Raw genomic sequence first — 24,426 nt, 5'->3', positions numbered from 1 at the left:
AATTTTAGAATTTTAGAATTTTAGAATTTTAGAATTTTAGAATTTTAGAATTTTAGAATTTTAGAATTTTAGAATTTTAGAATTTTAGAATTTTAGAATTTTAGAATTTTAGAATTTTAGAATTTTAGAATTTTAGAATTTTAGAATTTTAGAATTTTAGAATTTTAGAATTTTAGAATTTTAGAATTTTAGAATTTTAGAATTTTAGAATTTTAGAATTTTAGAATTTTAGAATTTTAGAATTTTAGAATTTTAGAATTTTAGAATTTTAGAATTTTAGAATTTTAGAATTTTAGAATTTTAGAATTTTAGAATTTTAGAATTTTAGAATTTTAGAATTTTAGAATTTTAGAATTTTAGAATTTTATTTTAGAATTTTAGAATTTTAGAATTTTAGAATTTTAGAATTTTAGAATTTTAGAATTTTAGAATTTTAGAATTTTAGAATTTTAGAATTTTAGAATTTTAGAATTTTAGAATTTTAGAATTTTAGATTTTAGAATTTTAGAATTTTAGAATTTTAGAATTTTAGAATTTTAGAATTTTAGAATTTTAGAATTTTAGAATTTTAGAATTTTAGAATTTTAGAATTTTAGAATTTTAGAATTTTAGAATTTTAGAATTTTAGAATTTTAGAATTTTAGAATTTTAGAATTTTAGAATTTTAGAATTTTAGAATTTTAGAATTTTAGAATTTTAGAATTTTAGAATTTTAGAATTTTAGAATTTTAGAATTTTAGAATTTTAGAATTTTAGAATTTTAGAATTTTAGAATTTTAGAATTTTAGAATTTTAGAATTTTAGAATTTTAGAATTTTAGAATTTTAGAATTTTAGAATTTTAGAATTTTAGAATTTTAGAATTTTAGAATTTTAGAATTTTAGAATTTTAGAATTTTAGAATTTTAGAATTTTAGAATTTTAGAATTTTAGAATTTTAGAATTTTAGAATTTTAGAATTTTAGAATTTTAGAATTTTAGAATTTTAGAATTTTAGAATTTTAGAATTTTAGAATTTTAGAATTTTAGAATTTTAGAATTTTAGAATTTTAGAATTTTAGAATTTTAGAATTTTAGAATTTTAGAATTTTAGAATTTTAGAATTTTAGAATTTTAGAATTTTAGAATTTTAGAATTTTAGAATTTTAGAATTTAGAATTTTAGAATTTTAGAATAATAGAATTTTAGAATTTTAGAATTTAGAATTTTAGAATTTTAGAATTTTAGAATTTTAGAATTTTAGAATTTTAGAATTTTAGAATTTTAGAATTTTAGAATTTTAGAATTTTAGAATTTTAGAATTTTAGAATTTTAGAATTTTAGAATTTTAGAATTTAGAATTTTAGAATTTTAGAATTTTAGAATTTTAGAATTTTAGAATTTTAGAATTTTAGAATTTTAGAATTTTAGAATTTTAGAATTTTAGAATTTTAGAATTTTAGAATTTTAGAATTTTAGAATTTTAGAATTTAGAATTTTAGAATTTTAGAATTTTAGAATTTTAGAATTTTAGAATTTTAGAATTTTAGAATTTTAGAATTTTAGAATTTTAGAATTTTAGAATTTTAGAATTTTAGAATTTTAGAATTTTAGAATTTTAGAATTTTAGAATTTTAGAATTTTAGAATTTTAGAATTTTAGAATTTTAGAATTTAGAATTTTAGAATTTTAGAATTTTAGAATTTTAGAATTTTAGAATTTTAGAATTTTAGAATTTTAGAATTTTAGAATTTTAGAATTTTAGAATTTTAGAATTTTAGAATTTTAGAATTTTAGAATTTTAGAATTTTAGAATTTTAGAATTTTAGAATTTTAGAATTTTAGAATTTTAGAATTTTAGAATTTTAGAATTTTAGAATTTTAGAATTTTAGAATTTTAGAATTTTAGAATTTTAGAATTTTAGAATTTTAGAATTTTAGAATTTTAGAATTTTAGAATTTTAGAATTTTAGAATTTTAGAATTTTAGAATTTTAGAATTTTAGAATTTTAGAATTTTAGAATTTTAGAATTTTAGAATTTTAGAATTTTAGAATTTTAGAATTTTAGAATTTTAGAATTTTAGAATTTTAGAATTTTAGAATTTTAGAATTTTAGAATTTTAGAATTTTAGAATTTTAGAATTTTAGAATTTTAGAATTTTAGAATTTTAGAATTTTAGAATTTTAGAATTTTAGAATTTTAGAATTTTAGAATTTTAGAATTTTAGAATTTAGAATTTTAGAATTTTAGAATTTTAGAATTTTAGAATTTAGAATTTTAGAATTTTAGAATTTTAGAATTTTAGAATTTTAGAATTTTAGAATTTTAGAATTTTAGAATTTTAGAATTTTAGAATTTTAGAATTTTAGAATTTTAGAATTTTAGAATTTTAGAATTTTAGAATTTTAGAATTTTAGAATTTTAGAATTTTAGAATTTTAGAATTTTAGAATTTTAGAATTTTAGAATTTTAGAATTTTAGAATTTTAGAATTTTAGAATTTTAGAATTTTAGAATTTTAGAATTTTAGAATTTAGAATTTTAGAATTTTAGAATTTTAGAATTTTAGAATTTTAGAATTTTAGAATTTTAGAATTTTAGAATTTTAGAATTTTAGAATTTAGAATTTTAGAATTTTAGAATTTTAGAATTTTAGAATTTTAGAATTTTAGAATTTTAGAATTTTAGAATTTTAGAATTTTAGAATTTTAGAATTTTAGAATTTTAGAATTTTAGAATTTTAGAATTTTAGAATTTTAGAATTTTAGAATTTTAGAATTTTAGAATTTTAGAATTTTAGAATTTTAGAATTTTAGAATTTTAGAATTTTAGAATTTTAGAATTTTAGAATTTTAGAATTTTAGAATTTTAGAATTTTAGAATTTTAGAATTTTAGAATTTTAGAATTTTAGAATTTTAGAATTTTAGAATTTTAGAATTTTAGAATTTTAGAATTTTAGAATTTTAGAATTTTAGAATTTTAGAATTTTAGAATTTTAGAATTTTAGAATTTTAGAATTTTAGAATTTTAGAATTTTAGAATTTTAGAATTTTAGAATTTTAGAATTTTAGAATTTTAGAATTTTAGAATTTTAGAATTTTAGAATTTTAGAATTTTAGAATTTTAGAATTTTAGAATTTTAGAATTTTAGAATTTTAGAATTTTAGAATTTTAGAATTTTAGAATTTTAGAATTTTAGAATTTTAGAATTTTAGAATTTTAGAATTTTAGAATTTTAGAATTTTAGAATTTTAGAATTTTAGAATTTTAGAATTTTAGAATTTTAGAATTTTAGAATTTTAGAATTTTAGAATTTTAGAATTTTAGAATTTTAGAATTTTAGAATTTTAGAATTTTAGAATTTTAGAATTTTAGAATTTTAGAATTTTAGAATTTTAGAATTTTAGAATTTTAGAATTTTAGAATTTTAGAATTTTAGAATTTTAGAATTTTAGAATTTTAGAATTTTAGAATTTTAGAATTTTAGAATTTTAGAATTTTAGAATTTTAGAATTTTAGAATTTTAGAATTTTAGAATTTTAGAATTTTAGAATTTTAGAATTTTAGAATTTTAGAATTTTAGAATTTTAGAATTTTAGAATTTTAGAATTTTAGAATTTTAGAATTTTAGAATTTTAGAATTTTAGAATTTTAGAATTTTAGAATTTTAGAATTTTAGAATTTTAGAATTTTAGAATTTTAGAATTTTAGAATTTAGAATTTTAGAATTTAGAATTTTAGAATTTTAGAATTTTAGAATTTTAGAATTTTAGAATTTTAGAATTTTAGAATTTTAGAATTTTAGAATTTTAGAATTTTAGAATTTTAGAATTTTAGAATTTTAGAATTTTAGAATTTTAGAATTTTAGAATTTTAGAATTTTAGAATTTTAGAATTTTAGAATTTTAGAATTTTAGAATTTTAGAATTTTAGAATTTTAGAATTTTAGAATTTTAGAATTTTAGAATTTTAGAATTTTAGAATTTTAGAATTTTAGAATTTTAGAATTTTAGAATTTTAGAATTTTAGAATTTTAGAATTTTAGAATTTTAGAATTTTAGAATTTTAGAATTTTAGAATTTTAGAATTTTAGAATTTTAGAATTTTAGAATTTTAGAATTTTAGAATTTTAGAATTTTAGAATTTTAGAATTTTAGAATTTTAGAATTTTGGAATATTGGAGTTTTGGAATTTTGGAATTTGGGAATTTGGGAATTTGGGAATTTTGGAATTTCGGAATTTTGGAATTTTGAAATTTTGGAATTTTGGAATTTTGGAATTTTGTAATTTTGTAATTTTGGAATTTTGTAATTTTGGAATTTTGTAATTTTGGAATTTTGGAATTTTGGAATTTTGGAATTTTGGAATTTTGGAATTTTGGAATTTTGGAATTTTAAAATTTAGGAATTTTGGAATTGTGGAATTGTGGAATTTTGAAATTTTGGAATTGTGGAATTTTGTAATTTTGTAATTTTGTAATTTTTTAATTTAGTAATTTTGTAATTTTGTAGTTTTGGATTTTTTTAATTTCGGAATTTTAAAATTTAGGAATTTTGGAATTGTGGAATTTTGTAATTTTGTAATTTTGTAATTTTGTAATTTTGTAATTTTGTAATTTTGTAATTTTGGAATTTTGGAATTTTGGAATTTTGAAATTTCGGAATTTTGGAATTTTGGAATTGTGGAATTTTGTAATTTTGGAATTGTGGAATTTTGTAATTTTGTAATCTTGAAATTTTGTAATTTTGTAATTTTGTAATTTTGTAATTTTGTAATTTTGTAATTTTGTAATTTTGTAATTTTGTAATTTTGTAATTTTGTAATTTTGTAATTTTGTAATTTTGTAATTTTGTAATTTTGTAATTTTGTAATTTTGTAATTTTGTAATTTTGTAATTTTGTAATTTTGTAATTTTGTAATTTTGTAATTTTGTAATTTTGTAATTTTGTAATTTTGTAATTTTGTAATTTTGTAATTTTGTAATTTTGTAATTTTGTAATTTTGTAATTTTGTAATTTTGTAATTTTGTAATTTTGTAATTTTGTAATTTTGTAATTTTGTAATTTTGTAATTTTGTAATTTTGTAATTTTGTAATTTTGTAATTTTGTAATTTTGTAATTTTGTAATTTTGTAATTTTGTAATTTTGTAATTTTGTAATTTTGTAATTTTGTAATTTTGTAATTTTGTAATTTTGTAATTTTGTAATTTTGTAATTTTGTAATTTTGGAATTTTGTAATTTTGTAATTTTGTAATTTTGTAATTTTGTAATTTTGTAATTTTGTAATTTTGTAATTTTGTAATTTTGTAATTTTGTAATTTTGTAATTTTGTAATTTTGTAATTTTGTAATTTTGTAATTTTGTAATTTTGTAATTTTGTAATTTTGTAATTTTGTAATTTTGTAATTTTGTAATTTTGTAATTTTGTAATTTTGTAATTTTGTAATTTTGTAATTTTGTAATTTTGTAATTTTGTAATTTTGTAATTTTGTAATTTTGTAGGGCGTCCAATTTTCCCGGGTTTTGAAATTCCCGGGAAACGGGAAAAATATTTTTGGAATCCCGGGAATTCCCGGGATCCCGGGAAATTTTTGAAGCAGTAATAAAATCAATGTTTTCATTATATTTTTTAAGTTTTTCAAGCCTAAAATTACAGAATTAGCTCAATACTGTTAATTGGTGATAATTTAAACTTCAATCTTATCAAGGACAGCAGTTTTTAAGATAGCTTAAAATACATTAAAAAATAGCTCTTTGATGTGCTTTGGAATTTAAATGAACCGCAATTTTTTATATATTTCTTTTTTTTTATTTGTTTATATAACATGACAACAAAAGCTTAAACAATTTCATTGAAACTGTCTAAAACAACAAGAAATAAAAAACGACAACACTTTAGACAAGTTTAGAATTTTATGTTTTATATTAAAACATATTTGAAAATTAAAGTCACTACTGCCAACTGGAGATAATCGGGACTGCAGTCTAAATAGATACAGGAGATTTTAGAGCAATACATTTTGAAATCGGTGTACCGTAAACTGGGGTGACTTTGATAGCCCGGGGTGACATTGATAGAAATTTGATTTGGACACTAATTTTGATACATTAAATAGAACAGTCACATTTTTGCATATATGTTCGATAATAAGGGTTAGCTTAATACTTACATACAAAATGTTTAGATATTAATTTGACGGGCATTTGAAAAACCTATCAAAGTCACCCCGGGCTATCAAAGTCACCCCAGTTTACGGAACTAATTGTTTTGTACTATTCCTGTTGTAACTAAAATCAATCAAAACAATCAGAACATTATGTAAAAAAAAAGATAAAACAGCTGTCTAAATTCCTTAATTTTGTCCTGATTTACTACAGATGCCGGTTTTTGATGAAAAATAATTAAATATAATTTTTTTTCAAGTTCAGAGTCATGAATATACGAAAATATAATACCAATTCTTATTTAAATAAATGAAATTTAATAGAAAATATTTAAAGCGTGAGGCACTTTGCAGATCTGTAAACTAAAATTTCAGCAATTTTCCCAAACAAGCCAAATTAATGCTGATACATGCCGAATACAAATTTTAATGCTTTAAAACCTTTATTGAGTACTAAGTATTCAACTATTCATCTATTTCCACAACCAAATCTGAATTTCCAAACCAAAATTTGATTTGCTTTCAATTTCGGGAATTCCCGGGACAAAATCTAAAAAATCCCGGGATTCGGGAATTCTCGGTTTTGGAAAAATCCCGGGATTTTTGTCCCGGGAATTCCCGGGATGGACGCACTATAATTTTGTAATTTTGTAATTTTGTAATTTTGTAATTTTGTAATTTTGTAATTTTGTAATTTTGTAATTTTGTAATTTTGTAATTTTGTAATTTTGTAATTTTGTAATTTTGTAATTTTGTAATTTTGTAATTTTGTAATTTTGTAATTTTGTAATTTTGTAATTTTGTAATTTTGTAATTTTGTAATTTTGTAATTTTGTAATTTTGTAATTTTGTAATTTTGTAATTTTGTAATTTTGTAATTTTGTAATTTTGTAATTTTGTAATTTTGTAATTTTGTAATTTTGTAATTTTGTAATTTTGTAATTTTGTAATTTTGTAATTTTGTAATTTTGTAATTTTGTAATTTTGTAATTTTGTAATTTTGTAATTTTGTAATTTTGTAATTTTGTAATTTTGTAATTTTGTAATTTTGTAATTTTGTAATTTTGTAATTTTGTAATTTTGTAATTTTGTAATTTTGTAATTTTGTAATTTTGTAATTTTGTAATTTTGTAATTTTGTAATTTTGTAATTTTGTAATTTTGTAATTTTGTAATTTTGTAATTTTGTAATTTTGTAATTTTGTAATTTTGTAATTTTGTAATTTTGTAATTTTGTAATTTTGTAATTTTGTAATTTTGTAATTTTGTAATTTTGTAATTTTGTAATTTTGTAATTTTGTAATTTTGTAATTTTGTAATTTTGTAATTTTGTAATTTTGTAATTTTGTAATTTTGTAATTTTGTAATTTTGTAATTTTGTAATTTTGTAATTTTGTAATTTTGTAATTTTGTAATTTTGTAATTTTGTAATTTTGTAATTTTGTAATTTTGTAATTTTGTAATTTTGTAATTTTGTAATTTTGTAATTTTGTAATTTTGTAATTTTGTAATTTTGTAATTTTGTAATTTTGTAATTTTGTTATTTTGTAATTTTGTAATTTTGTAATTTTGTAATTTTGTAATTTTGTAATTTTGTAATTTTGTAATTTTGTAATTTTGTTATTTTGTAATTTTGTAATTTTGTAATTTTGTAATTTTGTAATTTTGGAATTTTGGAGTTTTGGAATTTTAGAATTTTGGTATTTTGAAATTTTGGAATTTTTGAATTTTGGAATTTTAAAATTTAGGAATTTTGGAATTTTGGAATGGTGGAATTGTGGAATTTTGTAATTTTGGAATTGTGGAATTTTGTAATTTTGTAATTTTGTAATTTTGTAATTTTGTAATTTTGGAATTTTGGAATTTTGGAGTTTTGGAATTTTGGAATTTTGGAGTTTTGGAATTTTTAATGTTTTGCAATTCTCTAAAATTTAAGAATTTTAGAATTTTAAAATTTTAAAATTTTAGAATTTTAAAATTATAGAATTTTAAAATTTTAGAATTTTAAAATTATAGAATTTTAAAATTTAAGAATTTTAAAATTTTCGATTTTTTTAAATTTTAGAATTTTAGAGAATTGCAAAAATTTTAGAATAAGAATTTTGATAAAGACGGGTATAAGCGAAAAAAAACTAGTTTAAAGATAAGAACAATGGAAGTGTAAAACTCCACCAGCATTAATTTTTTTTCTATGTACTGTACAGTTCTTTTTCGAGTCCCTATCACTTTTCCTTTATCCTACTAATACCTCATACTAGATTATTTTTTTTTATTATCATATGTTTAACTTTTAATTTGTTTTGGGATTATTTTTAAATAATTTTACGCTCCCTCTATTGACATTGATAAAAAGTAAAACCTAAAAGACATTTTTTTTATTTGCGAAGGCCTTAAGTTTTGTCCAAGTAAATTTTGTAATTTTATTTTTTTCCATTTTAATCTTGGTTCATCAAATAGATATGGCCAAACTTTAATAAACTCTTTATCACATAACCCCAAATTTTGCAAATTTTCAAACTTCAAACTTTATTTTTGAGTTTTTAACATTTTAAGCGAGACAAAGGCCAAAGACGAAATGTTTGTATTGGGAACGAGCAGGACACACTGTTATTTTTTATTATTGCTTTTCTGGTGTTTTAAAATAAATACTACTAATGCTACTGGGCTTGTAACTATGGGAAAATTTGATTAACTCGTGAAAATAGGTGCTAAGGTGCTTTTGTGATTTTTCATCAGAAAGAAGGGTTATATTTTATCAGAATATTTCATTGACTTTTTATCAACTTATAGACAAAGTTTGGTAAAGTCAAGTACCGTCATCAGGGACGACATTGGGTCTGGGGGTGAGATTGGGTCATACAAAAATGCAGAAATTTGTATGACCCAGTCTCACCTCCAGACCCAATGTCACCCCTGATGACGGTAGTACCCAATTTCATAAGTTGATTAAAAAAGCTATTCAAAGATTATTAACATTGCCATGCTGTTATATGTTTTATCCGGGGGATTTAAACCAAACATTAGACGAAAGAACTAGTACCTCTGGCCGCCAATACCGATGCTCCTGTTGGTGTCCCTGGAATCGTCGATGTCATCGTCACATGACCAGCAGGCTACTCTTGCGCAGATCCGGTCCTAAAGCCGCAGCCACGAAATCCACTACCCTGGCCACCACCGCAAACGAATCATTTTGGAAAACGCTACCTTAAACTGGACCAAATCCTCCCGGACACTCCAATTCTACTTGTTCCGTTCCTTGACCTCGGTCAACGCAACCGACAGCGCGTTCGACGATTCTGATGATGGAATTTGACGGAGCTGGAAAAGGATAACTTTAATTACTTTGGCACATTTGTTTTTGTTTTGAGCACTTTGGGTTCTTCGATACTTACGACTGTCGGTTCTTTGATGTGAATATTTCTGGTTGTGCAAGAATCCGCTGCAAATCATCCCGCACCTTTACACTAAAAGTAGCCCTGCGGGGAATCGACGGTGGCCTTGGCCGGTGGTGACGGTAATTCACGGTCCAGTTGATAATCCTCTTCACAACCGTTCCGGGCCGGCTGGGATCAAGCGATGACTTGTTTTGTTTGTTTACTTCAAAATTTGCGAGAAGCAGCTGATTCTGACAACTTGCGTAACGCACTGGCTGCGGCGGGCAAGACAGAGAAGAGCGCCGGCAACATGATGTTTTCGATATCGGAAGCATTTTGTTTCAAATGCGGAAGCATTTTTCTCAATATCGAAAACATTTTCGATGATTTCGCAAACAATCAATGTTTCCGATTTCATCACATTATTTTTTCGGATCCGCCGGCCGGATTTTGTTCCGTGTACAAGGTTAATGATTTTTGACGGTTTCGTAGACGGCGTGAAATTCGAGAAATTTATCAATTTTCTCGAATCATTGAATGCAAATATGGGCAAAAAAATAAATAAAAAATATATATATTGAAATAACAAGCCATAGTTTCAACATTTGCATGGAAAAAGTGTTTTAAATGCATTTTACACTAGTTCAGTAGTTTTGCAACCATTAGTTTTCAAAAAATTTAAGATTTGACGAATACAAAAATTTTAGCAAAAAAAAACATTTTGCGATAACAAACATCGAATTTTTTTTTGTGCTATTTTATTTGAAAGGTATAGTTTTGAAAGAAATTAAAAGAATCAAGCTTTGTTTTATTCAAAATAAAATTAGGATTATTTTTTTATCTTTGGAATCATATTTTAAAAATATAACAATTTTTTTTGGGCCTGTTAAATTTTAACGATGTTTGTTTATTAGGGTGGATGATTCCCTTGAAAGTTGATAAATACTCCTTTTTGTTTTCTGTTTTCATTTAGAATAAAAATTTCGATTTTGTTAAAAATTATATTATTTTTGCAAAATGTTTATAAATTTAGTTTTTGACAAATGAGCTAAAACCCTTAAAAAATATGTTTAATGGGATAAATGACGCAGAAAATTCAATTTATTTTACTCATTTTGACTGGACAAATCTAGCTTTGATATGAAATTCGATAAAATGTAAAATGATATAACAGAAGCAAATCAGCGAAATCATTTGAGCTTTGTTAGTCGAATATTAAAAGAGCAGTTCAGTAAATGAGAATACGCGTGCCCTACATTTTGTTTCAAAATATATATATTATTGGATGGGCTAATAACCAGGAGGATTTTTTTTTTGAAAATTGGAAGAATTTTTTTTGTCGCATTCAAATTTAGTAAAGATTTTTTTACATAATAATACATAATGAAGCATAAAAAGTAGTTTCTGTGATTTAAACATAGAATTTTCAGAATTATGTTTTGAAGTTGAGGTCCCCGTGAAATTTTCAATTTTGGAGCGTGAAAAATCACTAAGCCTATTGATGACTACTCTACCCTACTATGTAAACATATTCTAAAACATGAGTGTTACTTTTGGGTGTCACCCCCATCTAAAATGAATGTTTCAGAAAATTTAACTTTGGCGTCATCCATAAAGTACGTACGCTCTTAGGGGGGGAAGGGGGGTTACCGAAGGTGTGACAAGATGTGACGAAGGGGGGAGGGGGGGTTTTTTGAGATTGTGACGTCACGCTAGGTTTTTTTTTATGATTGCATAATATTAATTTAAAATGTTCACAATTTAATTAAATCCTCTTTTCTAAAATTGTTTGATTACTATTTTTTAGAAGTACCGTCATTAGGGGTGACATTGGGTCTGGGGGTGAGATTGGGTCATACACATTTCTGCATTTTTGTATGACCCAAACTCACCCCCCAGACCCAATGTCGGTATCACATTATAATTTATTAAATAGTCACTTTTTTCAGCTGGAACTTTAATATTTTGCAAATTCTTGCTTGATAAAAATAAATGCTTTGAAAGCAGGGTGTTCATAAGAAAACTGCTTTAAATGGTTTGAACTTATTAGATACAAAGCTTTGAAAAACAAGTTTTCAAGATTTTTTAATACTTGAATGTTATACCAGGTCTTCTATTTTTAAAAAGATACAAAAAAAATATATTGCAATGTTTATCCTAAAAAATGTATAATTAGAATAATTTAACATTTTTTTCATAATAAAATTGCCAAAAATACCAAAATTATGAAAGTTTAATGATGTAAAAGCTATAAAAAATCCCATCGAAAACAAGGGGGGGGGGGTCTGGCAAAATGTGACGTACTTTTTGAGGGGGGGTTCAACCTTGTGTGACAAAGTGTGACATAGGGGGGAGGGGGGGTTAATTTTGGCCGATTTTTGCGTGACATACTTTATGGATGACGCCTTGTATGTTTTGTTTATATTAGTTGGATACTTGATGATTTTTTTATGAACATATTTAAGGTCAATTATATTTTTTTCTTCGTCCAAGTCAGGTGTCACCCCATCAGCTTGGTGCCCCCCCCCCTTGGTACGCCACTGGGTGCATTCATACATGCTGTTGATAAGGGAAACACCACTAGATCGTCGAAGCCTATGATCAGTAGTGCTGAAAGGATATTACGGTTCTTGTCATATCTTGGCAACACTGCGCGCCAGGATTGACGTCACCTGTTCTGCACCACACTGGTCGTGCGCGCTGACAGCTGAGCTGCCGCGCAACCAACAACAACATCCGTCATTCCACCACCAACATCAGAAGAAACAACATTGTGCTTAGTGTTCGTGCTACATATTAACTAGTGGAATTAAATAGTTTAGTCAGTTACTAGCACAGTGTTTCTTCTCTTTCCGTCCCGCCTGTCCCTCCTCCCAACCGCATTCACAACAGTTCTGTTCAGCAATGGAGGGGCATCCATGGGTGGTCTCTCATGCTCATGCTCATGCTCTAACTATATATGCGCTGGGTATTTGTCCACTTGGCAAGGGTTCGGAAGTTCTAAATAACGTATGAATCCGATTGATGCGGGGCGGGGCTTGTCGATTCAAGCTATGGCTAGCCTGCGTAGAAATGGGTCACCGAAGCTATTCATATGCCTATGCGAGTTATTTGCATGTAAAGATTGTAAAAAATCTAAAATACATGGAAAAAACTCAATTTGTAAGAAGCGCCCGCGTGGTCCCGTTCGGTTGGTTTTGCACACACACACAAGCCAAAAGTTGCCCCTGACACAAAAGATTCAGAACAGCACAATTTTCGGAAAATCAATTTTCGATCTGTGGAATTGCAAAGAACTTTTTTTTTAACTCTAGTACCTATAAACCAGGCCTGCCCAACTCTTTTGGCTCAATTTTCACATTTTTGATCGTCAAAATTACAATTGTTGATTTTTTCATGGTTTCTTTGATGGAATCGGTTCTCAGATGAACAGTGAACATAACTTTGATAAAAGTTTGAAAAAATATTTTTGCGGGTCGTTAGTTTTAAGTGAAGTTTTAAGTGAAAAATTGGTCCGGCCCGCGGGCCGGATTGATTTTTGCCGTAAAATGTAGATAAAAACGACTTGTATAAATATTTTTTCAAACTTTTGGTAAAGTTATGTTCACTAGTCATCTGAGAACCGATTCCATCAAAGAAACCATGACAAAATCAACAATTGTAATTTTGACGATCAAAAATGTGAAAATTGAGCCGAAAAGGTTGGGCAGGCCTGCTATAAACATTAAAAAGCAAACATTGTATTGACGTATTATTAAATTACCTGCAGTATCAATTTCTGAAAGCCTTGGATAATATATATACGGCTGTGTTGACAAATTCATTGCAGGCAGTTGAATGTAACTAAATTGGTTTCGTATGTTCTCCTTAAAAAAAAAACAATTTCAGTTGACCTGTGGAACTATAATAAAATAGTGTTTTGGGCGGGAAAGAAGTCTCTTTACTCAATACGACTAGAATTGCGGAAGACCTACGCCACTTGACTCTCAGTTGGTATCATCCGGTCATCAAATGTTCAACCAAGTGTTTCTATGCCCACTGCGAGAAATACAGAGCAATTCTCTGAGATTTCGGTTATTCGATTTCTTTTTTGTATTTTTTAATCCGGTTAAAAAATTTTTTGGTGCCATCGGTATGCCTAAAGAAGCCATTTTGCATCATTTGTCCATATAATTTTCCATACAAATTTGGCAGCTGTCCTTACAAAAATGATATAAGAAAATTAAAAAATCTTTATATATCTATTTGAAAATGTCGTATGCGCATCGAACGTAAATAACAAAACTAAAAACTTTTTTAAGTTTAATTTAAGTATTTTTATCAGCCCGGGAGCATGTTGACAGCTCCCATACAAACTGAGCGTACCCCTTTTTGTGGGCCCAGTGGGCCTAAGATGGCGGCCTTCGATATTATCTAGCCAAACTTTTGAAAATGGTGAATACTTTAAACACATATTGTTTATGCCTTGTTTCGGTGTACAAATACAAAAATACAAAAATAACAAAATAAGCAGTCTGGAATCATTTTCTTAAAAAAACTTGATTAGAGATACGCCACGTTCAAATATTAGTGTAGAACAGTTGAAGTGAGCGTGCCGCGAAAACCGTCACGAAAAAACTGTTTCCCATGCTAATTTTGAGTTGCGTATTTAATGGGCGGACTCCCACGAGGCCCACATGCCATCTGTCGGTGAATACGCGCAACTCACGAAATCTGTCATCTTAGGGTCCGGCTGATTTATATATATATATATATATATATACAGCAATTCCCCACGAAAACAGCATGGAAAAAAACAAAAGTGCTCGGATCGGGCTCAAAATTTTTCTGGGGGTTCCCCAAATGAAAGGCGATAAGTTGGCCTTTCAAAGAAAAATAATAAGAAGTTTCAAAAATCTAGCCTAACATATGAAAAGGGCGTATGAAACTTTAAAATGCCGTTTTGACGGTGTCTGGACCAAAGAGCCTATGTCTGGAAATATTTTTATCGGATTCCCCGGACATTTTTATGTAACATACTAAAAAATGGGAGGAGTTCATTAACAGGATTCCGAGATATGATTTTTTGAAAATAAAATCCGTGTTTTTTCACGCGCCGCGCGCAAAAACCGGAGAATGACGAATTTGGCAAAAAATCAACTTTTTTCACTAAAACTGCGATAATTTCAAAATTTCAGCGATGACCTATAGATGTTTGGGTACCAAAATTTTTGTAATTAAAAGACGCAACTTTTGGTACCCAGACATGTATAGGTCATCGCTGAAATTTTAAAGTTATCGCAGTTTTAGTGAAAAAAGTTGATTTTTTGCCAATTTTATCTTTCTCCGGTTTTTGCGCGCGGCGCGTCGAAAAACACGGATTTTATTTTCAAAAAATCATATCTCGGAATCCTGTTAATGAACTCCTCCCATTTTTTAGTATGTCATGTAAAAATGTCCGGGGATTCCGATAAAAATATTTCCATACATAGGCTCTTTGGTCCAGACACCGTCAAAACGGCATTTTAAAGTTTCATACGCCCTTTTCATATGTTAGGCTAGATTTTTGAAACTTCTTATTATTTTTCTTTGAAAGGCCAACTTATCACCTTTCATTTGCGTATAAGACAATTGAAATCGGTTCAAATGGCGAGGAGTTATGATTTTTCGAAAAAAGTGGTTTTTGCGAAAATCGACGAAAATGGCCATTTTTTAGACCACCCTAACACGGCGTAGGTCACCCTAATGGCCAAACAAAAAAATACGGGTCTAATTATTTCGGCCAGGGAACCCCCAGAAAAATTTTGAGCCCGATCCGAGCACTTTTGTTTTTTTCCATGCTGTTTTCGTGGGGAATTGCTGTATATATATATATATATATATATATATATATATATATATACCGTAAACCGGGGTGACTTTGATAGGATTTCAACTTGTTTTTAGAATATTTTCCAACAGGTAAGGTTTTTCTCAAGATTCTTATTTTTAAAACATGTACTGGGGTAGGCCACACAAAGTCCAAGAACTATTTCGGAAAAAAGTTTTTTCAATAATGTTTAGAAAAATAGTTACGTTAAAAATTCTTAGTTTTAATTCCGGGGTGACTTTGATAGTCATAGTTTTTCTTGTTAAAATCATATTTAAGATGTTCAAACTTTATTTTTACGCTAAATGTACCATCACTAAAGTAGCTGATATAGTTTTTAAGAAAAAAAAAATCAATGTTTATATTTAGTTAACTAAGGGTATAAGCTTTTTAGCAAACTACATATAAATTTTAGGTAAAATTGTTAAAAAGTCGGCATTTTGCCTGACATTTGTTTAAACTAGTTTTGTTTATAAAATAATAGTTTTTTATTACATTTTATACTGAATTCGAAGCACGAATCACAAGTTTTCACATTTTACATGAAATTTGTTCAACTGAAATTGCCTATACATTTGGAGATTTTTTTTAAATTGTGTTTCAAAAACACATATTATTTATTACTTACAAACTTTTTTGACCTTCTCCTAGTGGAAAATTGTCCAAAGAATCCGAAAATTCATTCTGTTTTTCGATCAAAAATCATGTTCATTGAGAAAATCATGACACTTTGAGAAGTTTAAAATAATTACTTTCATCAACATTTTCTAAACTATAGTTAACTAACTTTTTAAACTTGTCAAAATTTTATGAAAAGTTCTTCTTGAGGTACTTTGAACACTTCTCTACCACGGTCAGTATGTTTCTAAATCATTCCTTGCGTAATTTAATTGTACTCTTCATTCTGCGGAAAAATCGCAAACCTATCAAAGTCACCCCGGCTATCAAAGTCACCCCGTTTTACGGTATATATATATATATGAAAGCGTACAATGTATTTTCTTAGAGATAATAGAAAAATGTTTATGTCAGGGACACTCGGTAAGGTACTGTTTAAAATTTTGTTTGATGTTTATGTCGCTCAGCACATACACAATTTCAAATTACTACAAAAAGTTAGGTTTGTTTTGAGATATATTTAGCATATAAATTCTTAGATTACGTCAAAATTTAAAAAAAAAAGTGCACTGAAGAAAAATAATTAAAAGAAAAGACAGCTTAGGCTCACTTAAAAAATTACAGCAAATGTCAGGTGAATAGGGTTTATTAGTTTTTCCAAGCATTACAAGCAGTTGTTATGCTAAAGAAACATGATAATGGTTCAATTATATCTTCAGGTAATGCAAATTTTGCTCCTTTAGGTAGTTTTTTTAAGCATAAGTAGGCTTAGTGATTTTTCACGCTCCAAAATTGAAAATTTCACGGGGACCTCAACTTCAAAACACCAAATTTCACGCAAATTTCGCGGAACTTGAAAAATGTTAAAATAATTCTGAAAATTCTATGTTTAAATCACAGAAACTACTTTTTATGCTTCATTATGTATTATTATGTAAAAAAAATCTTTACTAAATTTGAATGCGACAAAAAAAATTCTTCCAATTTTCAAAAAAAATCCTCCTGGTTATTAGCCCATCCAATAATATATATATTTTGAAACAAAATGTAGGGCACGCGTATTCTCATTTACTGAACTGCTCTTTTAATATTCGACTAACAAAGCTCAAATGATTTCGCTGATTTGCTTCTGTTATATCATTTTACATTTTATCGAATTTCATATCAAAGCTAGATTTGTCCAGTCAAAATGAGTAAAATAAATTGAATTTTCTGCGTCATTTATCCCATTAAACATATTTTTTAAGGGTTTTAGCTCATTTGTCAAAAACTAAATTTATAAACATTTTGCAAAAATAATATAATTTTTAACAAAATCGAAATTTTTATTCTAAATGAAAACAGAAAACAAAAAGGAGTATTTATCAACTTTCAAGGGAATCATCCACCCTAATAAACAAACATCGTTAAAATTTAACAGGCCCAAAAAAAATTGTTATATTTTTAAAATATGATTCCAAAGATAAAAAAATAATCCTAATTTTATTTTGAATAAAACAAAGCTTGATTCTTTTAATTTCTTTCAAAACTATACCTCCCGGGCAGAAAGTCGCATCATGGGACGAACTTAAAAATATCATGGGCTGTTTTTGTGAACATGGCATGTTTTTTGTTTGTTCCAAAAACTAAAAAATTGGCCGCAGAAATTCATGATACTTTTTATGTTTCTAGACAGTGTATCACCAAATGTTTTATTTTCATTTCTATTTGATATTTTTGGACTTAGCAGAATTTCGAAAATTAATTTATTTGGGACTTTGAAAAAATTTCGACCCGTCTATCATGAGATGATATTTTGATGTTTGATCAAGTTTTCGCTGGACTTAGAAAAATTTCAAAAGCCAAATTATTTAGGGACTTAGAAAAAAATCGACCTCTCCATCATGAGATGATATTTTCTAGTTTTATCTTGTTTTCGCTGGACTTAGCAGAATTTCGAATGTCCAATTACTCCTCCGCAAAATGCCACTTTTGTTAATGGAAATTTTTAGTGAGTTTTTTTTCACTTTAATTTACTTTAAATACACTAGTTAAACTAATCACATTAAAAAGTATTTTAACGCACATAAAATTTCATCGCAAAGCGCAAAAATGAGCCCACGCGCTCGCTCTCTCTCTCTTCTCTCTTCTTTCGTTCACTGCTCGCACGCAACGCGCGAGACATGTCGTGACAGGAATCGGCAATCGGCAGACAGACAGCTTTTGCGTTCGTGGCGGGCTGGTTTGTTTACGTTTTCGCGCAGTAGTTTTCCGCGGATAAATTGTAGTCCGCGAATCGCCGCGGGTTGGGAGTACGTTCTGTGACCGAGGGAGTGTGTGTTCGTTCGGTCCGTGGCGTTTGGGAGCCGCGATATGTTGTGGTTAAGTGATTGCTTCTGTTTTGGTGGCTGGGGCGAAGAAAAAGTTCCGCTCAGTGTAGGCGGATGCAAGGAATGTTCAGGCCAAGCAGCTGACCCCAGAAGAGGAATCCTCTTGCCCTCAATGTCACTTGGCCTCTTTCCTCCTCCTCCTCCTGCAGGTGCTGTCTTGACACGGATCAACGCCGGAACTATTTCGGTGAATTTGACAGGACACGGGAGTTCTCGGTGAAGGAAAACACCGCTGGTTAAGTTTGTTTTGGTTTTGGTGTCGCGTGATTGGAATCCTGATTTGTGGGGGAACATTGTTTTCGCGAATTCGCGATTGTGTGCGTGTGTGTTTGTTTACGTTTAACGCATTCATGGTGAACGGGTGATTACAACTGGATGAAACTTTCTTGGTGTTTCCGGAGGGGGTGAGCGAGAGAAAAACTGACAAATCCGCGTTGGTGCTGGCTGCGACCTGCGATTGTTCATGTGACTGTGCTTAGGGGTTTGTTTACGTTTTTAATTGATTATTGTGAGTGTGTGGCAGGGGCAGGGACGTGACAATGTGACATTGCTTCTATCCTTTAGGGGTGTCCGTGACAGAAGGAAGAACCTTTCTCTGGTTATTTCGGAGGAGGTAATCTATTGGGCGACTCGCGAGCAGTTTCCCGGTGAAGGTGGAGAGTGGAGTTCATCTGAATCGATGGTACATGCTGCTTCTAAATACTTAGTAGGAAGAAGTATTTCAACGATTTTTTGACTCAGATAAGTATTATTTGCTTTCCTTTTCTATTCTTTTTTAAATATCATGTTGGATTATTTGATAAAAAAAACCCTGGACATTCTGTTTGAGAATTGATACTTTGTGTTTTGTTTTCTTCAACAGGACCACAACCTGGACATGTTTCGGGACATTCAGCTTCTGGCATTTTGTTTAATTAGACAAATTAGCTGCGATGCAATCATGCTTTGGTTGGATGGATTGGAAGAGGATTAACCAGGTATGTACGAAAAATATTATTTTAAGGTGAACCTATCACTGTTCGAACTTCATTTTGTTAATTTTGCGAATATATTTTTTTCAAACCAAATCAATGTAGTCATAAATTTTATATTAATTGAATTTTCACCAAGATATATTGATCACAGATGGCTTCGAAAATCTTTTTCTGGGAAGTCACTAGAATATTTTGTGCGAATTATTGTTTAAATATTTTTTAAAGACGTTCTCGTGAAGAGATTTTTTTTTATTTAACGTTGTTGCCGTATTATATTGGTATAGTAGTTGCCCTAAGCTGAGATGAGGAGTACCTTTAAAAACTTAATTCAAAGAAAGATTTTGGTTTTGAGCGAATAATTCAACTGAAGAAAGAACATCATCTTTCTTTAATATTTGATTTGCTTTTATTATTTCAGTGTTTTAAAGAATTTGGGCACGAATCGTTTTTAAGTTTATAAATTGATTTTTGTAGAAGTAGATTATGTTAAAGTCAATGTAACTTTTTCCAACAAAAAGTTGTTTATATTACATTGAAAAACTGATGATTTATGTAACTTGCAATATCAAATAAAGTGAAATTTTATTTAAATATTTAATGAACCTCTTTAATTATTTTTTTACATTTAAAAATATTGTTGACTTTCAGTACATCATTTTAATAACAGATTGATTGAAAGTTATTAACAAAAACCTTCAAAAAATAGATATGACTGGTGTCCCATAAAAAATACACATTGTTACTGTTATATTAATGGCAAAAACTCAATACATAAATCGATTCAATTTAAATATCAATGTTGATAATTAATTCAATTTATACGCAATGTTTTTTTCACAGTACGCTTTCACTGTGCGCACACGCTCTCTCTCTTTTTGCTTTTCTCCCACTTGCTGCTTACACTCGCACACACGGCGAAATGTCAAAACAGGAATCAAAACAAACCGGTGCTGTGGTTTTTTGTTTCGTGAATCGGGAAAAAGTGCATTTTTGGTGCATTATGTGTCGATAGTCGTATGTATTTGTGTTTGTTTATGTGTAGTGAGTGAGGGGAAAGTGGAGGTTGTCGTTTTACCGCGGAAAAGAACGATTTGTAGCGAGAATCTTGTGTATTTTTGCGTCACCATTTTGGTGCACTAGAACAGCGATTCTCAACCTTCTTCTAGGTTGGTACCCCCTACCATGTAAATCAAGTAGCCCCGGTACCCCCGTTGAGAATCGCTGCACTAGAAGAAGGCAAACTAAGTAGATTCACCACCGCCAGAGTTGGCCACCGATGGAAACTGAGGCTTCAATTCGGTGCGGAGTGAACCCGGCAGGCTGTGCTGTTTTTGTTTATGTGTTTTATGTCGGTAATTGCGTGTGTATTAGTTTGTTTATGTGGGGGATGTGGTTTGCAAAAGAATTCGGAGGAGGTTTTTTCGCGATCGACTTTTGCACCTGTCACAGAAGAAGTCCGAAGAGGAATCCTCGTTGCCGGTATGGCCACCATCATTCAGCTTTACGGAAGCTCTACAATCTCCAGATTCTTCCTGTGGCAGACGGTACTAGTTTTGCCTGTTGACATATGCATCTCGCGGAAGAGGAGCTTTGCAGTCGCAAGGTATTATTTATTTATCACAGCCCCCAATGTTTTTGTTCTGCTGCACCTTGTCCCCTCCGTCAAAAGCCCGGCTCAAATATTTTTTTATTTTCAGCCTCTGAAGGAGGACGAGGCAAAACGGTGCAATCTAATAAGCAGCTTCGTTTTGTAACTGTCTCCAGCGGAACGGGTCCTACCTATTTAGCAGCACCATCTTCCACCGGAAGATTTTGGGGCCTCCATCGTTCCGGTAGCCATCATTTGCATTGGACAAATCCGGTCATTTCGACAACGGAATTCTCGTTTTTATTCAGATAAGTATTGTTTGCTTACATTTTGTAGAAGTTACATTTAATAATTATTGTAAAGGCGGAGTATCTTTACAAAAATGATTTACATTTTCATTTTAGAATTGATACTTTGTGTTCTCTTCTCTTTCACAGGACAGCAATTTCTGGACAACCATCATCATATCATAGTATTCATCATAGGGAATTGATTGGATGGATTTAGAGATCATTTACAAAGTATGTTAAAAAATATTGTTATGTGAACATATCACTTTTTATCAATTGGATATTCAATACATGTCAATTCCCGTTTTTTTAAAAAGATAATGGGTCTTAATTGAAAACATTCATGGTGTTAATTTTTGAGATATTACCCTTAAAACTACTTTTGAGAAAAACTTCATGCAAATTGTAATTCTCGCTTACTTTTTAAAAAGGTCCTATGTAAATAGGAAACTCATGGCGCTTTGGTGGTTTTGAAAAAGTAATCTAGAATTATTTATTGGCAAAAATAAAAAGTAATCTAAAAATATGCAATTCAGCATTTCAATAAGACGTTTACACCAGTTGTATGATTCACGTTTTTTTCATTCGTATTCAGACATATTTTCGTTTTGCAAAATCATCTTCAATCAAAGTCATCTGGTTTATGGTACCCATGCTTATTAATGTTAACCCCAAATCAAACAAAACAATCAATTTATGTAAATAAGTTAGACTCTAGTACATTTATATATTTTCAGAAAAAAAACACCAATATATCACTTGTTTTCATAGTTCTTTTATGTTTTCAGATGACAGTTTTGACATAAAAAAAACTTCTTCTGACTATTTTTTTGTAAACAGTGCATTGGGCTTACACACTTACCAAAAATCATGATTTTCTGAGTTCAATATCCCACTTTTCATACGATTTTTTGAGTTCAGGTACTACAACCATAAAAATGGTTAATCATATGAAAAGTGGGATATTGAACTCAGAAAATCATGATTTTTGGTAAGGGTGTACTCAGTTCAGATAGCGCGATGCACTTTTACTTCAAAAATAAACCCTTTTAAGTTTTCTGTCGAAAAATACCATCTGAAAATAAAAATGTATCATGGGAAGTTGCGAATTATGGATTTGTAAGATTTCTTCACAAATCACAACTTTTCATGATACATTAATGTTTCTGGATGATATTTTTACGAACAGTTTTTTTCAGGCAAAAACCTGAACCTGTCATGATTTTTTTATGTTTCTGGATGATATTTTTTCGCACCAATTTTTTCAGGAAAAAGCAGAATTGGCCATGATTATTTCATGTTCCTGGATGATATTTTTCGGTACCATGACATGATATTTTTAAGTTCAAAATGTCAACTTGGTTTGATATTTTTTTGATGTTTCGTAGAGTAACTCATGTTACATTTTATGTTTCTACATCTCTTAAGTCAAGCGTTCTGGAAACATGTCATCTTCATGTTTTTGGCAACATGACAAGTTTACCTTAAGATGTAATTTTCTGATCGGGCTTTCAAATAAAATAGCACAAAAAAAAATTCGATGTTTGTTATCGCAAAATGTTTTTTTTTTGCTAAAATTTTTGTTTTCGTCAAATCTTAAATTTTTTGAAAACTAATGGTTGCAAAACTACTGAACTAGTGTAAAATGCATTTAAAACACTTTTTCCATGCAAATGTTGAAACTATGGCTTGTTATTTCAATATATATATTTTTTATTTATTTTTTTGCCCATATTTGCATTCAATGATTCGAGAAAATTGATAAATTTCACGAATTTCACGCCGTCTACGAAACCGTCAAAAATCATTAACCTTGTATTAGAGCAATTCTCTGAGATTTCGGTCATTCGATTTTTTTTGGTGCCTTCGGTATGCTCAGAGAAGCCATTTTGCATCATTAGTTTGTCCATATAATTTTCCATACAAATTTGGCAGCTGTCCATACAAAAATGATATGTGAAAATTTAAAAATCTGTATCTTTTGAAGGAATTTTTTGATCGATTTGGTGTCTTCGGCAAAGTTGTAGGTATGGATATGGACTACACTGAAAAAAAATGATACACGGTAAAAAAAAATTGGTGATTTTTAATTTAACTTTTTGTAGTAATTTGAAATTGTGTATGTGCTGAGCGACATAAACATCAAACAAAATTTTAAACAGTACCTTACCGAGTGTCCCTGACATAAACATTTTTCTATTATCTCTAAGAAAATACATTGTACGCTTTCATATATATATATATATATATATATATATATATATATATATATATATATATATATATATATATATATATATATATATATATATATATATATATATATATATGGCATTTGAAAGGCGACACAAATCGCTTCACGACAAAGGACTAAGTTCTTTGTCAAAATCGCATAAACTTTGTATTATTCATTATAATTGCACTCTCAGAATCCCCCTTAAAAGGTGCTAAAATCTGTTCACAAAATTGGTATGTCTCTTTGTACGCCTCTCAAGTTGTCGGTTCATACTACACTAAAACTAAAACCCCCACTAGCGCTATTATTTTTTTGGGACATAAACGAGGAGAGTGCGCAAATTGGGGAGCGTTATTTTGTAGTTTAAGTTTAAACCGGGGGTGCGTTATAAGGAGGTTTCTTGTTTTGGAGTTCTGGCACAAATGGTTTTGAGCGAGGGGCGTGACATTGGCCTTAACGTATTAATTTTCACATTTAATATATTAAGTCGAAAGGCAAAGCCGCGGGGCCTGCTAGTTGGCGCGAAAAATCTCATATATATATATATATATATATATATATATATATATATATATATATATATATATATATATATATATACAGCAATTCCATTTGAAAAGAGCCTAAACCAAAAAAAAAGTTCTCCGATCGGGCTCAAAATTTTTCTGGGGGTTCCTTGGCCAAAATAATTAGACCCGTATTTTTTTGTTTGGCCATTAGGGTGGCCTACATCGTGCTAGGGTGGTTCGAAAAATGGCAATTTTCGTCATTTTTCGCAAAAACCACTTTTTTCTAAAAATCATATCTCCGCGCCATTTCATCCGATTTTAGCTGTCTTAGACGCAAAAGAAAGGTGATGAGTTTGGCTATTTGGGAAAAATAGTAAAAAGTTCCAAAAATCTAGTTTAACTATTGAAAAAGTCGTATGAAAACTTAAAATGGCGTTTTGACCGTGTCTGGACCAAAGAGCCTATGTCTGAAAATA

At 28.4% G+C, this 24,426-nt stretch overlaps 1 protein-coding gene across 5 annotated transcripts in view; it reads right to left on the bottom strand.

Annotated features, from left to right (window-relative positions):
- Positions 1–24,426, bottom strand: part of LOC120431258 (uncharacterized) — a 127,014-nt gene that overhangs the window by 14,686 nt on the left and 87,902 nt on the right. The window contains exons 3-4 of one of the 5 annotated variants that reach the window (XM_052711388.1): positions 9,537–13,384; positions 9,349–9,476 (exon numbers count right to left, since the gene is read on the bottom strand). The gene's annotated coding sequence lies outside the window, so the exon portion shown is untranslated. Of the gene's footprint in view, positions 1–9,184; positions 13,385–24,426 lie in introns of all 5 variants that reach the window. The other 4 variants (XM_052711387.1, XM_052711386.1, XM_052711384.1 and 1 more) reach the window with 4 other exon arrangements.

The sequence above is a fragment of the Culex pipiens genome, unplaced genomic scaffold (genome assembly GCF_016801865.2).
Source record: "Culex pipiens pallens isolate TS unplaced genomic scaffold, TS_CPP_V2 Cpp_Un0004, whole genome shotgun sequence".
Lineage (NCBI taxonomy): Eukaryota > Metazoa > Arthropoda > Insecta > Diptera > Culicidae > Culex > Culex pipiens.
Note: the sequence above shows the minus strand (reverse complement) of the source record. Positions and strands in the feature narration are given on the sequence as shown.